Genomic DNA, 17,818 nt, shown 5'->3' with positions numbered 1-17,818 from the left:
AAACGAGATCACGCTCAGCACTCTAATTGGCCGGCTCGAATGAACCAACCAATCAGAGCGCCAAACGTGCTCTCGTTTCGATCTCGTTAAATGTAAAACAAACTCGTACTAAGCCCTCAGAACGTTACACTCTGAATAATAAAAATCCATTAAAGAAAGCAATAAATTAACGTATGCTGATCACACAGAGATAGTAAAAAAGAAAATTGAATAAAGAAATTAAATTATAAACAAGCTAACGTCAGGAAAAAAACTATTTTATATCAAAAGTCGTCTAGCTTAAAAATATAAAACACGCCAGTTTGGACACCGCACCGAAACTAATTTTTAAGCACGTACGAGCTCAGCCCCTCACTATTATTAGGTACGTAGAAAACTCATTTTATGGTGCGTGGGCAAAAAATCTTTTAATTAAATTGCTTTCGAGGGATACAACTGAATTTATAAACAGGTTTAGCTCACAACACCGAATGCCGTACATAAAGTATTATTCCAGGAATTTTACCCACTGTTCGAGATGTGTTTAGAAGCATTCTTTCAAGCCATTCCTAGCACAATAAAATCCATTATGTAATACGCTAAGCCTTTGACAAACTTTGTAGAGGTATTAATAACTATTCAACGCGAGTTGCACGCTGAAAAAGAAATTGTAGCGCATTCATAATGCATGTATGAGCAGTGCCAAGAATAGCAAGCGGTTTACAATAAAAATAGAGCTTCCTTTTTAAAAATAAATTTCTAGATCCAGGCAATTTCGCGCAATTTATTTACAATACGGTGTAAAATTGTGTTGTGTAAGCGACGTTAATTTTTAAGCGGCACTGTGTCAGAACGTCCATCGCCCAGTCAAGTTATGATGATTGTAGTGGTTTTTTATGACTCCTACTTTATTAGGGAAAGTGGTGGGGGTATAACGTCTCCGCCATTTTGTCGTGATGTGAGCTGTATCTTTTATAAGAACTCGGACATTTGCGGACAGGTTTATTACTTGTCCTTTTGTAAAACGAGGGTTATGTCCGAGATTGGGTTAAACAAAAAACTTTTTACAGTCATTCCGTTTGAAAATGGCTTTTCTTGCTGTCTAGACATGTTACATAAAGTGAAAGGCATCATGACACACTTTTTATTAGCCTCCATCGTAAAAGCAGTTAGCATCAATACGTATAACTCTTGTGTTTGTCTCGAGGGAACCTTAAACCCGTGGGACGTATTGACCAAGATCACAAATACAGAAGAAAAGCTCGTTCAAACAGCTTTTCAAAGAATGTACACGAGCAAAATATCAACATGGATCCTATTAGTCGGAGGTTTGTCAAACACAGATAACAGTGTCAATCCGTTGTGGACCACCAATCGAATGTAAAAGGGATGTTTGAACAGTATAATAATAGTGAGAGTTCAAGGACGGGCGGCGAGCGGCGGGCGGCGGGCGCCAATTTCAATATAAATATTATTGCAGCAGCAGGCTAAACGCAGGATAATATTTGCATATTTATAAGAGAGCAGCCCTCAGCAAACATGGAGGGAATTGGTTACGAGGTTGGGTTTGTTTTTGACATAATGGGCCCTTTGTCGATGTAGGCTGTTCCTTACAGTCATTACTCAGGGCCGTATGAGTTAGCATATTGGGGTATGCTCGGTACATAAGGCGTTGTAAATTGAAATTAATTGAAATCGAATTTAGAGGTAGATGGTTCGCAATTGTGTTGGCTTCGTATAGAATTACAATAGAGAATTCTAATAAAGGGTCTAATTTTCATGTAAAGATTGTGGTTTTTGTATTTGCTTATTCATATTGAATGAATTGTGGTAAATGTGAAAGAAGAAGTAAATTGTGGGTTATGTAGTAATGTGCTATTTTCGGTTTCTTTATGAAATATTAGATTTGGTGTCAAGGTAAAGCTTAAATATATGTAGTAACTGAAAGTAGAAAAATCTAAGTTGGTAACGGACGTACGTGGAGAGATTTTCGCTAATTTGTAGTGTTTGTTCAGTATAAAACATAAATACTATTCCCGGCCAATTTTTATTCTCATGCGAAATTGGATGATATAAAACATAAGACAAAGTTTTTTATGGTAAAAATTGCCCTGAAATTCATTCATAAAGCCACTACTGCCCAAAAGCGTGCCACAAACTGCCTCAAAGCCTGCAATAATGTATCATCACATTAAAAATAGTTCACAGCACTGCTGTTACATAAAAATGGAGTCGACTGCCAAAACTTTGGCGAAACTCATATTTTATTTCAACAGAATTATAAATTAGTTTAACTTATATTATAGTTTGAGGTCATAACATTGACTATATATTTTTAAAAGGCACTTTGAAAATGTAATAAAACTCTGCTATAGATTAATTAACTATAATTTTATGGGGACCACGCATTCTTAACTTTAATTTTTGTTTGTGTTTCATTCAAAAGCTTTAAACAGAGAGGAGTGGAAGGAGGCCTTTGCTCTGCCGAGGGATGATCATGGCTGAAATCTAAATCTAATCTAAATCCTGTGTTTCATTCAACATGAGATCGACTTAAAAAAGTATTTCCTTCGGTTATACAGGTCGTGGTGGCCCGGAGGCTTAAGACACCCGCTTCTCATGCATGAGAGGGTGCAGGTTCAAAACCAACCAACACCAAACGTCAAAGTACCAATGTGACATATTTCGAGTTATCTGTACTTTCTGAGCATATTTAGATACCACTGACTAACGGTGAAGGAAAACATCGTGAGGAAACCTAGACATATAATTTCTAAGTATAAGTTTGAAATCACCCACCCGCAATGAACAAGCGTGGTGATTAATGCTCAAAACTTCTCCGTGCAAGAAGAGGTCATTGAGCAGTGGTCACTTATGGGCTGTAGATGTGATGTAAACGCGAATCGGCCCAATAGTGTCTGATAACGTTGGAATAGTAACTAAAGATAAGCTAAAAATTCCGAATAAGTTTAATATAAAAAAGTAGTTATTTCATTTATATACAAAATCATTTTTATATAACCTAGCGATATCTAATACTTGACTACAGCCTATGATTTTAATTTTCGTCCATCTAAGCTCAGTTTTCAGAATATGATTATTTGCGAAACTTTGAATAAACAATTCACACTACACACTAAGATACTAAAGTAATAGAACCGCATGCAAAACGTTACATATCCATATACTAAATACACAAGTACTTATACGTACATATATACATATAACTCAGCAAGTATGTATGTCTGTATGTACGTGATATGTCGCGACGCTGCGTCAGTCAGGTCATTTATCTTAACGTTTTTATTAAATGAATTATTCAAGCTGGTTCTACGAATGTGAATTTATTATTCCGTACTTTTGTTTGCACAATTAGAGGGCGATGTGAAAACCTTGTTACATTGGAACGGCGGAGTCTATTTTTGTAGAAGCGAGGATTGAAGATTAATGCTTGGCTTATTTGAGATGATGTAAAAAATATGTTTAGTTCTGAATCATTAACAAGACACTGGCAATTGTTTTTGAGAGGGTAATATCATGGTAATGATTTTTTATGGTATAAGCCCGTAAACGATCTGACGGAGCACCTGATGGTAAGTAATCGCCGCCACCCATTGGCCGCCACGACCAAGTGCGATGCCGGCCTTTTGGGGGTTAGGAACTTAAGGGTTGTTGGGGAATCCGGAATTGGAAAGGGGGGAAATTGGGCCTCCGTTTTATTAATACCAATATAAGTGATTAGCTGGTAGGTTAGAGATCGCAGTTCGAAAGGTTGAGGTTTATCAGAAACCGCCTTATTCCCTATCTCCGCCTATCTGTAGTTCTTTTTAAAGTCTATCATAGTTAGGTATGCTAAAACAATTATGAAAATAATAAGTTCTTACTCGATGTATGAATTTGTCAAATGATAGTTATTCATATTTCTTTCAAACTCCACGGAGACCAAAGTGCAGATGCAAGCATCACGAATACATTACAATTAATTAACGATAATGACGATTTAAAACGAAAGCGTCGTACGACACCGTCATCGTTCACCGCTTATTAAAACAAATGGCTTCAATTTATCATAATTTATGTTAAAAAGCGAATTTAAAACAGACAAACCTATCTCCCAAGATACATGGAGAACAATTTCGAAAAGAATTGAGTACGACATTCGTTGAGTGGAAAATTCATGTTTTGCATTCTTGAAATAAATTCCGTAGCCACCGCCAAATGTTGGAGTGTCACAAGTGGAATTATTCGTGAAATTCAACACTACATTTACACCTGGCACCGCCATTTATGCTTGGTCTCCCACCCTCCCTTGCGTAGCTTGGGATGTAAGTTAAAAAGGGGTGGTGGTGTGTTATGTGAGGGTTCAGGTTAGGTTGGTCGTGTTGTTCAGTTAATGTCGGTGCCTAAGGACGTGGCATTCGACGACGTCACCCAGAGGTGTCTCAGCTCGAATTCTACAGACGTTTGTTGCGTTTTCACCGTCTATTCATGTGATTACTGTCTGATAGATATTCGAGAGCCGTTTCATGCTTGATTGGTTTTGTAATGAATGAGTCATAACTGGTGCTGTTGGTGGTAATAATATTATGATTGTTACATAGTAAGCGTGAGGTATGTCTTTGATACTAGGAAGATGCAAGCAAGTAGGAAAGTGATTCACACTTTAGCTTATATCTACTAAGGATAAAAATAAAGAGCACACGATTGTCGATTTTGTACCATTGTACTTCTGACTGACACAAACAGCGACATTAGTAACGATTTCGTTCCGAAAAGATTTGCTAATGACTGGGTTAAGTAACCATTAAATGACTTAATTTTTTTAAGGGGGGAAAATGATCCAATAACTTCTCCCGCTTTGGGCGAGGCGAGAGGGAGTGTCAGACTCTTACTGACTAAAAACCACCCCATTCCTACTCTTGCTTTTCGAGTCGGAGCCCCGGTAAACCCGCTAGGTAGTCCCCAGCTCCGGATAACCGTCGTAAGTAATATAGTTTTAAAATAAAATATCTCGATGATCCTATTTTTTTTATTGAAAACTTTGTCCTACACTAGGATTTTCTCATTTACGTGCGTTTCTCGTGGGCGCGTTTACAAACAGACCGGGAACAACAATTTGTGGATCACACAGAGAGCAGCCGGTTGTCCAGCCACCACGTAGACCGTGAAGTCAAAGTCTTTATTTCTACATCAGCTGTGAGGCCTTGAACTTAGTACTTACGATTAGGGGCAGTTGCAAAAAATGTAACTTGAGTTTTCCATTAATCAAAGTCAAGTAGTTTGAATTAATTATGCCTAGTATTACTAAGCACCCTTGAGCCTTTCATTGGACAAAATAACTGATGAAAAATCGAGTCTATTATTAACTTCTGTCTATCTTACAACTTACAACGTCACGCCTTTTTATCCCCGAAGGGGTAGGCAGAGGTGCACATTACAGCACGTAATGCCGTTATACAACATACACCCACTTTTCACCATTTGTTTTATAAGTCCCATGTAATATAAGGGGGTGAGTTTACAATTCCAGATTCCGTGCTACTACCGAGAAATTTTCAAAAAAACTAAAAAAACCCAGCAATACTTTGCCCGATCCGCGAAACGAACCTGAGAGCCCTCAGACTTATTAGTCGCACTTGCGACCACTCGACCAACGAGGCAGTCAAATAAGTTCTGTCTATGATCTTTGCAAAAATAGGTACAATGTTATTTTAAGGTGAAACATGTGCTTATGACGTAATTGAAATGTTAATTAGATTGTGGATGCTTTTAAGACTGATAAAAGACGCAAATACGTTGTGTTAATGCGTAACGTTCTTGTCTATTTTGGTAAAAGGTATAAATAGAATATCAGCTTTGTACCTGAAATATGTGTTACCAGTTGAAGTACATATTATAGGTATTTTCTTTAATGTATCGTCACGCCTTTATCCCTGAAGGGATAGGCAAACGTGCACATTACAGCAGTAATGCTACAGTACAATGTACACCCACTTTTTAAGTCTCATGTAATAGGAAGTGAGCCTATTGGGCACAATTACAGATACCGTGCTACTACTGATAAATTTTCGAACAACCAAAAAAAGCCGAGTCACTGGCAGTCGCACATGCGACCACTCGACCAACGAGGCAGTATTTTTTTTTATCTATTATTAAAATAAGTTTTTATATTGAGATTTTCTTGAGTCGTTACTTAATTTTAATAACCTTAGTTTTTATGCAAGCACGTTCGTCATACTCTTAGTAAAAAAATAATACATATCTACATACAATTATTAAAAAAAAATCTTTTTCCCGTAGTTTAAACAAAACTGTAATTTCTTACATACCAGTCACATACAGAATCAAATTCCAATTATAAACGCACCAATCACCAATAACAAAACCATAGACACGCATACATTAGTCTATAGAAGTATAGACCCTGCTAGTAGCAATATCCATAGTGTCGTGTCGCCATATTTGCTAATAAAAAGTAACAGCACACCGGAACAAATCGACGATTCCCCAGTGATTTAGGGCGTGCAAAATTTTACATTGTAATTTATTTTTATGCGTCTGACGGACGATCCCAACGCTGCACCTCATTCTGGGGTCTAGGGATTTAATAATCACATCACTGGCAACACTGTTTATCTTTGTTGGTACAGATATTGTTAATTTAATGTTTTAAAAGTGGAAGCTGTTGCACCGTTTTTGTTTTATCTTAATTTTTTTGGGTAGTTAATTTTTTTTTTGAGTGTTGGTATAGTTTGTTTGTTTTTAATTTTAAGAATGTAGGCGGTGAATATTTAAAAAAAAGTTGGTGTAATTAATCTATACTAATATTATAAAGCTGAAGAGTTTGTTCGTTTGAACGCGCTAATCTCCGGAACCACTGGTCCGATTTGAATAAATCTTTTTGTGTTAGGTAGTGCATTTATCGAGGAAGGCTATAAGCTATAAAACGTCACGCTATGACCAATAGGTGGCAAACAAAGCAGGTGAAACCGCGGAAGTAGCTAGTGTTGTATAATAATTATATTTTTTAAGTAGGTAACAATAAACCATTAATAATTGACATTGGATACAAGTATAGGTTAAGTGCTCACAGTAATATTTGAAATTTAACTATTGCAAAATCCTTAAATAGAGTTCACTTTGACATAAACACATACTTGGACGTTAGCTACTCATAATTTTCATTGACTATCTTTAATCCCAATATTTAATACACGAACCCCAAAAAAGTAGTCACCTTCGAACAATAATTCATCTTCAGATAGCCTTATTTGTTACCGTAATAATTCCTTTCTTTTCGGCAAGGTTTAAAAAGTTATCACAAAAAGGTCCATTGAATATCGCTTAGAGGTCAGCACATTTTATAGGACTAAAGCTTTTTTTCTCATTCTAACAAAAGGAGGATTTAAGGAAATACTTTATACTTTAAAGGTGTCACTATTACCGTGCCTTATCGAGAGATAAGAGAGTGAAACTATTCGAGAGGGAAAGAGGACCGGAGTTCATGGATATTACGCTATCAATATCTCCACTAAGTTATGATAATATTTGAAGAAGCACTCCAGGACACCACTAGACGAACGGTTCTTTCTATAATAAAGTTTTGACACTTGAAACCTCACGGGAAATTATTGCTCGCCAGCTAAAATATTTTTGTTGACTTAAATTAATTTTGAAGGGATAACCCGTTTAGTTAGGACGTAGTGTTGCGAAGATTGGTCGGAAAATGTTGCTATTCTTGGGATCTGAAAAAATGCCAGTGTACTTTTTGTTTATAAGATTTTTAAACAATCTGACGGATCGCCTGATGGTAAGCAATTGCTGCCGCCCATGGACACCCGAAACACCAGAGGCATTACAAGTACGTTGCCGGCCTTTTGGGCATTAGGAATTTAAGGGTTGTTGGGGAATCGGTCATTGGGAAGGAGGGTAATTGGGCCTCCGGTAATCTCACTCACACAGAAGCTTTAAAACAGCTGAATCATAAAATTCATATTATGTAGGTACAAACAAACCTAACAATGGTTTTACATGTAAAGCTAAAAGGTCATGCTATATTCATTCTTTAAAAATATTACTACGAATATAATATTATTGCGGTAATTTCATATTTCACCAAAGCAATCAACAGAACAGATGAAGCATGAGCTGGTTGAGCAAAAACTAACGAACAGCACTCAGTACGGAGAATTTAATGCAATGAAACAATACAATTCTACTGCAATCTGCGTCCATTTTTACTTCGTGACGTAAAATTTTTGACCATTCCTTTATGTTTACCGAATATAAATTAACCCGTATAATATTTCGATAAAACGTTAACTGCCAACATTTATTATTTACGGTTGAATTTTATCATCAATCCAGGCTATGGTAGGGTTATCAAGCCTGCCATGTCCAGATATTTTATACCTTTAGAGCTCGTATTTTAAATATGGCCGCGATTTGATTTACAGTGCGCGGGGATATCAATGTTTGGATATTGTGTTGGCTTTTTTTATTGTTTACGAGTACGCAAATGTTTGTTTTTAGTTTACTATCAATGGCTTACTAATAATTGCTAGGTAGTTGTTTTTTATGGTATAAGCCGATAAACGAGCAGATGGATCACCTGATGGTAAGCAATCGCTGCCGCCCATGGACACCCGAAACACCAGAGGCGTTACAAGTTCGTTGCCGGTTTTGAGGGTTAGGAATTTAAGAATTGTTGGGGAATCAGGGATGTGAAGATGGGGGTAATTGGGCGTCTGGTAACCTCATTCACACAATGAAACACAATACAAACGTTGTTTCACATCGGTTTTCTGTGAAGCCAAGTTCATTCTTAATTCAGTTTTCAAGACAAACTTAAAAAAGCTTTTTGGATTCTATAAGAAATATTTCTTCATTAATACAATTAAAATCAATATCTCGATCACATTCATTAACCTCACAAAAGGAGAAAAGGGTTTATCTTAAGTTTGGCTTTAATTAATATAGACTTCGTGTGTTTTAAATTAAAATGGCGGCTGATCGAGCTTATAAAGGCACATCCCTACACGATCCGAATACACATTTTAAAATCAATGTGTTTCAGGCCTTTGTGCGAGTGAATGCTCCTGAATTTCTATCTGGGGGCACGGCAGTGCCCGCCAAGTCGAGCAAAAAAAGCGGCACGGCCGTACCATCCTTTTCTCGAAGCAATTCGGGCCTTTTTCGACCCCCTATAATTCGGTTGTGGATAAAGCAAGAAACCTGAATCTTCAGTAACTAATCCGGCATTGTATAAACACGGAATATTTAAAATTTCAGTCAATTTGAACCAGTAGTTTAAGAATGACAGCTTGTTAAAGTTTCTAAATTTTGTCACTCACTGACTCACCGATCATCAAAAGTCCAAGGCACTTCTAGCAGACTTAGAAGCTTCATATTTGGAATACATATAGAATTTAGTGTCTTAATCATGGGAAAACTTAAATATTTTGTAATTTCGGTCCAGTTTTCCAAATACACCAACTGCATCAATAACTTTGTAATCCCATATAAATATATGGGATTACAAAGTTATTTATGCAGTTGGTGGTTGGTGGTGGTTATAAATTTAATAGGTGTAGATAGGTACCTACCATATGAGGCAAGGGAGGGGGTATAGGGTGGGTAAGGGTGTGTTTAGCCCATGAAACTGAACAACATTATTACTTGTAAAATGGTCGACGTAATGAAAAACACATGATTGGACATGTCTTGAAGTACGAAAATCTAATAAAACAATATATTATAATTTAAATCTGTTATATATAAAATTTACCGTCCAGACTTGTCAAAAATTGAGACATCAAAGCCTCCGAGAAAAGCCCATAGAGACAGGGAGTGGGCTTTGAGAAAAACTGTGGCTGAAGCTCAAGAAGTAGTACCGGAAAAGAAAAAGAGGAAGACTACATATAAAAATAAGAAAATATCATAAGACCTTTAACAAAATTCGTTAGAAGTAGATGGTATCAAAAAGAAAGGCTCTACAAAAAGAAGTGAGATCCCATCAAAAACATCCTGTAAAAAACCCAAGTCTCGCAGCTCAGTCTTTCTACCGTCAAAAGTTGTGAGATCCATGTAATACCAAGTCGGTTAATCTATTTAGTGTCTACTTGAAGGACCTTCTGTCTTAAGTTATTACATAAGTTATTATCATGCCAATATTAAAAATATTTAACGTTTTAAACAAATAGATCGACTTGGACATCGCATGAAAACAAAATGAATATTACAATATTATATTAGATTCTTTAGTCTCTCGCGCCTCACGCGATTGAAACTCTCGTTCCTGTTGGTCGCTGGCCCGTCGTGCTGTGTAGTGTGATACATACTAATAATCAAATCAAGCGATGTCCAAGTCGATCTATTTGTTTAAAACGTTAAATATTTTTAATATTGGCATGATAATAACTTATGTAATAACTTAAGACAGAAGGTCCTTCAAGTAGACACTAAATAGATTAACCGACTTGGTATTACATGGATCTCACAACTTTTGACGGTAGAAAGACTGAGCTGCGAGACTTGGGTTTTTTACAGGATGTTTTTGATGGGATAATGATTTGCCATGCACATTGCACGGGTATCGAACCAACCGGGTACCATTTTGCCGTTAATGTAATATTTCACCTTCTAATTTGGAATAGAGCGTGAGCATGAGCCTAAAACCAAACAACGGATACAATTTAATACTCTCACCTCTAACAGCTAATTTGAATAGATAGATAAATCCCATTGAACTTAGCCAGGGAATCGAAGCCGATACCGGGAGGCCGGGCAGCACTGTGTGGCAATAATTGGCTTTCGTGAATAACTGTGTTAGACGGGTGTAGCCTAGCGTTAGTACAGGGAAACTGCCCTGTAATAAATACATAGAGTGGATTATCCAAGGTGTGGATTTAAAGCAAAGTTGATGTTGTTTTTTACTAGAACAACGATGCACAACACTTTTGCCTATTAATAGTTTAATATCATTCATTTATTTCTTTTACTTGGTTGTTACATTTTTAAATATTCAATTAAAAAAAAATAAAACATTTAAAAATATAAAAAGCAGTAGCCCACCAGTAACGGGATAAATCCAAGCTACCGGTGGTCAGGGCTCAAGAGAGAGGAATTTCCGGACAATACGCGCCGTGTCCAGAAGTACTGCCTTCTGCATCAGGCTCTTGATCCAACCATCTAACGTTAGCCTACTCAGGTGTTGGTCGAGGCTTTTGGCTATAAGGCCATTGGCAGATACGACTATCGGCACAATGATTGCTGAATCTACATCCCACATGTCGACAACCTCATGAGCTAAATCAAGATATTTACTGGCTTTATCTTTTTCAGCTTTCACAAGATTCTCGTCATGTGGGATTGTTATATCAATTATCATTGTGCGACGGCTTGGTCGATCTATCACCACAATGTCAGGTTTGTTAGCAACAATTGTCCTGTCTGTGATGATAGTTCGATCCCAATACAGTGTGACATCTCCATTTTCAAGAACTGGGTCAGGCAGATACTTATAATACGGCACTTCAGATTCAACAAGTTTGTATTTTAAAGCAAGTTGTTGATGAATAATCCTGGCTACAAGATTGTGTCTGTGCAAGTACTCTCCGTTAGCTAAATGAGAACAACCCGAAATTATATGTCGAATGGATTCCCCTGGGCGATGACATGCCCGACAAATGTCAGCCGTTCCATCCTTTATAATATACTTTCGGTAGTTGTTCGTCAACATAACTTCGTCCATAATTGCACAGACAAAACCTTCCGTTTCTCCAAATAAGTTACCAAAACGTAGCCAGGATACGGACGCTAAGAAATCTGTATCTGGCCCATGTAAGGCCCGATAGTAGCGTCCGTGCAACTCCTTACTTTGCCATACATTCTTGCGATCCTTAGTGCTTAGTATTATAGGTTCTCTCCAGTCCTTATTAGCCAAGGAGAGCGGAGTAAGTCCTTTGTCCACTGAGACAACATCTTGATGCATCCCCACCTCCATTTTGAAAAAATTTAAATTTAAATTTTGTTAATAATTTTATTATTAGCATTAGGATTGCAATATCTAGTTTAGGAACTCGATATTGCACCCGATCGATGTAACAGTTTAACAATGCTATTAAGGTTATATTTTTTTATTTTGTAAGCTCTACACATACATAAGACTAAAACTTAATACTACAATGAAACATGTTTAATCTTCTTGGCAACCAAGCATAAAATAATTTCTGCATGGTTGGTGCAGTGGCTGGGCAGCCGGCAGGACTCAACGTGTAGCAGGATCGATTCCCGCACGGCGCAACTCTTCGTGTGATCCACAAATTGTTGTTTCGAGTGTGGCTGTGATGTGTATGTGATATAGTATGTTTGTAAACGCACTATAAAGAGAAAAATACTAGAGTTACAACGTTATAAAAAAAAAGAATGAAGCGTTCAAAGCTTTATTCGACAATAAAGTAAAGATTAAACAGCCAAAAAAGCAATCAGGTATCCTTTTCTCATATCGAGAGAGATCCATACCAATCTATCACATTTTCATATAGTCAGCAACGATTTCCGTGAAACAAATGTTGCACTTATTTACCTTATTGGATACTGGAGCAGGCAATGCATTGTCACTGGCTATTTTACAGATCAATTGTTCCCGGGTCATGGAATTTATCAGCAACGGGAAGCACTAATTAGCAGCGTTATTTGAAGCTTAGTGATACAGTTCCATTAGTTTATTGCCAAGCTTTCGGATTTATGTTCTAACTTGCTCTGTATGTTAGTAGTCATTACGTATTGAATATGTTTTTCTCAATACAGGATTGGGAGAAGTCCTATGTATGCTTAACAGATTTTGAATTGAGATCTTGTTCTTTTGTTTTTTTTAATGGAATAGGAGGTAAATGAGCAGACGCGTCACCTGATGATAAGCGATCAGCACCGCCCATGCATATACGCAACACCAGAGGAGACACAGGTGCGTTGCCGGCCTTTTAAAAAGGAATGCGCTCTTTCTTGTAGGTTTGAAGGTCGTATCGGTTCGGAATTACCGCCGACGGACGACAGCTTAATCCATAGCTTTGCCGTACGAGGCAGAAAGTTTGGTGAAAAGCGCACAGTTATGTGCTGCCAACCATCTATATGTTGGTGTAACTGTATAGTTTGAGTGTCTATTATTTTATAGTCTTGTTTTGGTTTCCAATTAAAGTCACACAGGTCTATACGAAGGATCGATTCCAAAACTGGGTGGGTCTATAGATAGCCGAAGTGGTCGACGCAGCCAAAAGGACTTAGCAAGGTGTAGTGGCAGTGGACTGATCAAATTTGTCACAGGGCACCGGTCCTGAGAAAGCTATAATTGGAGAATTGGGGTAGACATGTTCTGGACTAAGGCTTTGGTACACATCAAGGGCGTGATACGTGAACCGGTTCTAGGCAGCATGAGAGATGTAAGACGAGATATCAAACTATTGCTTTTTTGTCAACTGCTGCTAGTACTTTTCCAGTATGCAAATTTTTTGTGATTTCAAAATGTGTCTTGAGGGGGTTTCTAAATATATAGTTCTGTGTCAAAAAATAACAGCGTAATTCTATATTTTTTTAAATAGTGTTCCTTGTTAATAATTTACTAGATAATCATTTACCTCCCGGCTATATCGCGTCTCGTTTTTCTGTATCTACTTTTAATGGGAAATATGCATACAACATATCACAGTTTCCACCTCTTAGTAATGACCGATTCAGGTGACGCGCCCGCGTACTGTGTGCCCAAGGCTTTAGGATCACAACTAACATACCGTCCTTCAATTAGATTGAGTGACAATATTCGTAAACCGACTGGCAGTTGGCAGAACGTATATAGATACGAAGAGGTGAAGATTTAGCTTAGCGACGTACACTATTTGTGGGCTCTATGTACACTGGCAGATAGAAACTGATTAACCGAGCCGTTGGTAATAAATGCACGGTTGGCGCGGTGGCTTGGCAACTGGCTGCCGTGGAACGTGTAGCGGGTTCGCGCACGGAGCGACTCTTTGTGTGATCCACATATTGTTGTTACGGGTCTGGGTGTCATTTGCATGTGAACTTATATGTTTGTAAACGCACCCATGACACAGGAGTAAATCCTAGTGTGGGGAAAGGTTATTTAAAAAAAAGGAAGTAAGGTTTGAGTCGTTCACATATATAGGAAGGATGGAAAATAGAATTACGTGGTTGTACCGATCGCGAGTGTCTTAGGCGTATGTACCCGACTACTCGTTAAGTTATAACAACCAGTTTATCATGGTCCCGCTTTGTTTGTTTTTGACACACATTCAACGGTCAGTTTACATTGGTTACGTACATTTTGGATGCGTAGCCGCATGAATTTTGTCCATCTCGCAGAGATTTAAGAACAAGGTCAGGTTTGGAGCATCCTGAACAAGAGAGTGACTTCCATCACAGAAAACCGACGTGAAACAACGCTTGCGTTGTGTTTCGTTGTGTGAGTGAGGTTACCGGAGGCCCAATTCTCCCCTTCCCAATCTTCCCCATCCCCATTCCCGAACAACAACCCTTGAATTCCTAACTTCCAAAAAGAAATTGAAAACAAAAACTTCTTAAAGCAAAACGATCTCAATGCAGATAATACATTTTAACACACATTATACCAGTTAAATAACTCCAGATTTCATACAGCTACAATACAAAATCAATAAACTCAATGACAAATCGCTTAATACGTATAATTCGACAGGCGAAGGCAATTAAATATTGTCATACTCGATACATTCAGTTCAAATAAAACAATAAGAGTGCAGGATTAAAAGCTTTACAGTCGTCTTATATAATACTCGTCTGAGCAGAATCTGTGCCTGGATTTTCATATTTTAATACATTAATCTCTTGATGGAGTCTGTAATGTATGTGTAAATAATTAACTGGCTTTACACCTGACTTGGTTCGGGTTGTACATAAATTGGAGTTAGATGTGAATAGGTATATGTCGGAGATAGGAGATCTCTCACTTTCGATATGTCGGTGAAAGGAGAATCTCACTACTCATGTCAGGAATACTTGTGGGCGTTATGACGAAGGTAGCAGTAAAATAATAAAGTCTTCGATATGGAACTATTGTTTAATTCTGTACATTGCACTGTTACTTTACTTAAGCTACTGATGGGGCCGGCATTTCCTACCGACTACTCTGAGAAGAAATGCCGAAACAAACTCAGAGGTCTCAGTCACTCTCAAAGTGCAAACATGGTTACAAAGTACATGAAAGATAATTAACTGTTACAATATCAAACTAACAGGTTACAGACTAGGTATACAGTTGAAACACACGACGGTTCAATATTCGACCGCACTGGTCGGCTGCTGCACGAGAAGTGATCGACACGCCGCTCAGCCGACGAATTCTTGACTCCGTCGAGCGCCGAGGGTGGACGCCTGTGTTTCAATTCTACCCTCGATCCCGACACGGCCATCCTGCTTGCACACGTCCTCGTGTGACAGCTCATCTGTGACAGAAAATTACACGCAAAGTATCATATAGCTCGGTCATTCCTGACCACATTCCACACACAATTACAAAAGCATCAAACTGTTAGGCTCACGCATCACAGCCGTTCTTTTCAACAAAAATTACAAACTACTCAGTACAACTCTAGAAACTCCCGAGTAAGACATCTAGTGCGCCCCGGCTCTCTAGCCGACCAGCAATCACATTGCTGACTTCCATCACATGGCCCCTAGCATGCCCTTACTCGAGTCCACGAGCAAGTCACCTAGTGCCCCGGCTCTCAAGCCGACCAGCAATCACATTGCTGACATCCATCACATGGATCTTCCGTGCGTCACCACCTGGTAACCACGCAACTACCAACAATGGCCCCTGGCATGCCCTTACTCGAGTCCACGAGCAATGCACCCAGTGCCCCGGCTCTCAAGCCGACCAGCAATCACATTGCTGACATCCATCACATGGATCAGATCCCTCGGATCTCCCGTGGGTCACCCTCCGGCAACCACACGCATGGCCTCTACAGACCCCGACACAAAACGAACACATACAACCGCCGACCCCCGTCAGAGCCAAACTCGTATCGCGCACCGAACGGACTCTCGAGGCGACACTCGGAGATTCCGTTTGTGACCGGGTTGCGAGTACGTGACCGCTACTGAGGTGATCGAACACAAACATACCGAACACAGACAGCCGCCGACCCCCGTCAGAGCCAAACTCGTACCGCGCACCGAACGGACTCTCGAGGCGACACTCGGAGATTCCGTTTGTGACCGGGTTGCGAATACGCGACCGCTACTGAGGTGATCGGACACAAACATACAACAAACGAATAGAGACAGCACAAACACATAATGGCTTCTAGAGTCCCCTTACCCGAGTTTCTACCGAGCTTCATTAACTTCATCAAAACCAATCTCGGCTGATGCGTGACCTTCTAAAACTTGAACCATCATCCTCTTAAAAATGTTACTTAACTCGTCACTATGTATCGAAACAAATCAATATCAAAACCGGTGAAACTGATATCTCGCAAACATAGTTACTCGCAAAATAATGATTCTACCAAGTAACTCAAAGCATTCAAGCTTTACAAGTGATCACGGCTACGCACAGTTCAGTACCATACAGTTATTCTCTCTCACGTGAACCCCACATGGGAACACCGAGTCTCTGCTAGACTCCATGGTTTCCACTGAAACCCTCATTAACAAACATCTTTTAAACTACGATCACCTTGCAAACTCAAACACAGGTTCTACTACCTTCAACTACTCTAATAATCTACCCTCTAAGGTATCTGCTATTTGAACTACTTTATCTGAATTATGTCAGTTTAACTTTAATTCGTCGGCATATTTTTTTTAAGTACCTACATGTACGTGAGTGTGTGTACATGATGTAAGTGTGAGTATGTGCTTGTGAGTAAAGACCCAACAGCCATGTTCTTCACGGGTGCGGTCTCAATGCGAGTTTGTGCAGACCCATCACCACATGGTTCTCATGTGTGCGGTCCGAGTGTGAGTGTGTGCATAGAGCCATCGCCTCATGTTCCTCATGAGTGCGGTCTGGTGTGTACACTGACCATCGCCTCATGCTCTTCATGAGCGCGGTCCATTGCGGTTCACAATGTCGAGTGTTAAGGGCATGAGTGTGAATGATGAGTGTTGAGTACAAGTAGTAACGATGTGTACAGGAAATTCTACCACTTACATTTCACAAAATTCTCGAGGAACCTGGTGATCAGATATCCTCCTCATCCTTATTTGTCACAATATCGTATACCTACTGTATCTCAATTTAGATTTCTCGGCATTTTACCTAATTTAAACTATTCAATTTAGATGCACTATCAAAATAAAATGCCGAACTACCGAATTAATTATTATGTTATCGGCTTACTCACGTATCGTTTTGACGAGGAACTCGACTAGTTTCAAGCCATGCCGATAACATAATAATTAATTTAGTATGTCTCACGAAAGTTACAATAAAATCATAGCCGAACTACCGCTTAAACAACCAGTCTACCCACAGCTACAACTACAATACTCATAATGGTAAAAAGGTAACAAATGTCGGTAACACCTTTTAAAATAATTTTCAATGTACCTACACTATTCAAATTAGATGCAATATCAAAATGAAATGTCGCGTCTCGTTACTCCGCGGTTTTCTTTACTAGGCAAAACCAAACTTGACAGACTACATTTAGAATAACTACCTAACAGTCTATCAGAGTACTAAAATGTACCTTCGGAAACATATCTTACGTCTAAGTACCCTCAATCAAAATATAATTAAATGATTAGTAATCAACATCGATTGCTTCAAGGTTAC

General features: G+C 38.7%; 1 long non-coding RNA gene across 1 annotated transcript; it reads right to left on the bottom strand.

The window, feature by feature from the left end:
* Positions 1-15,074: 15,074 nt before the first annotated feature.
* On the bottom strand, positions 15,075-17,348 carry LOC126910895 (uncharacterized). Its single transcript, XR_007705494.1, has 2 exons — positions 15,884-17,348; positions 15,075-15,740 (listed from the first exon to the last, which is right to left on the bottom strand). It is a non-coding gene; the product is annotated as an uncharacterized LOC126910895 (long non-coding RNA).
* Between the last annotated feature and the right edge of the window lie 470 nt (positions 17,349-17,818).

Source organism: Spodoptera frugiperda, chromosome 7, assembly GCF_023101765.2.
Source record: "Spodoptera frugiperda isolate SF20-4 chromosome 7, AGI-APGP_CSIRO_Sfru_2.0, whole genome shotgun sequence".
Taxonomy (NCBI): domain Eukaryota; kingdom Metazoa; phylum Arthropoda; class Insecta; order Lepidoptera; family Noctuidae; genus Spodoptera; species Spodoptera frugiperda.
This window is presented reverse-complemented; position numbering and strand designations above follow the sequence as displayed.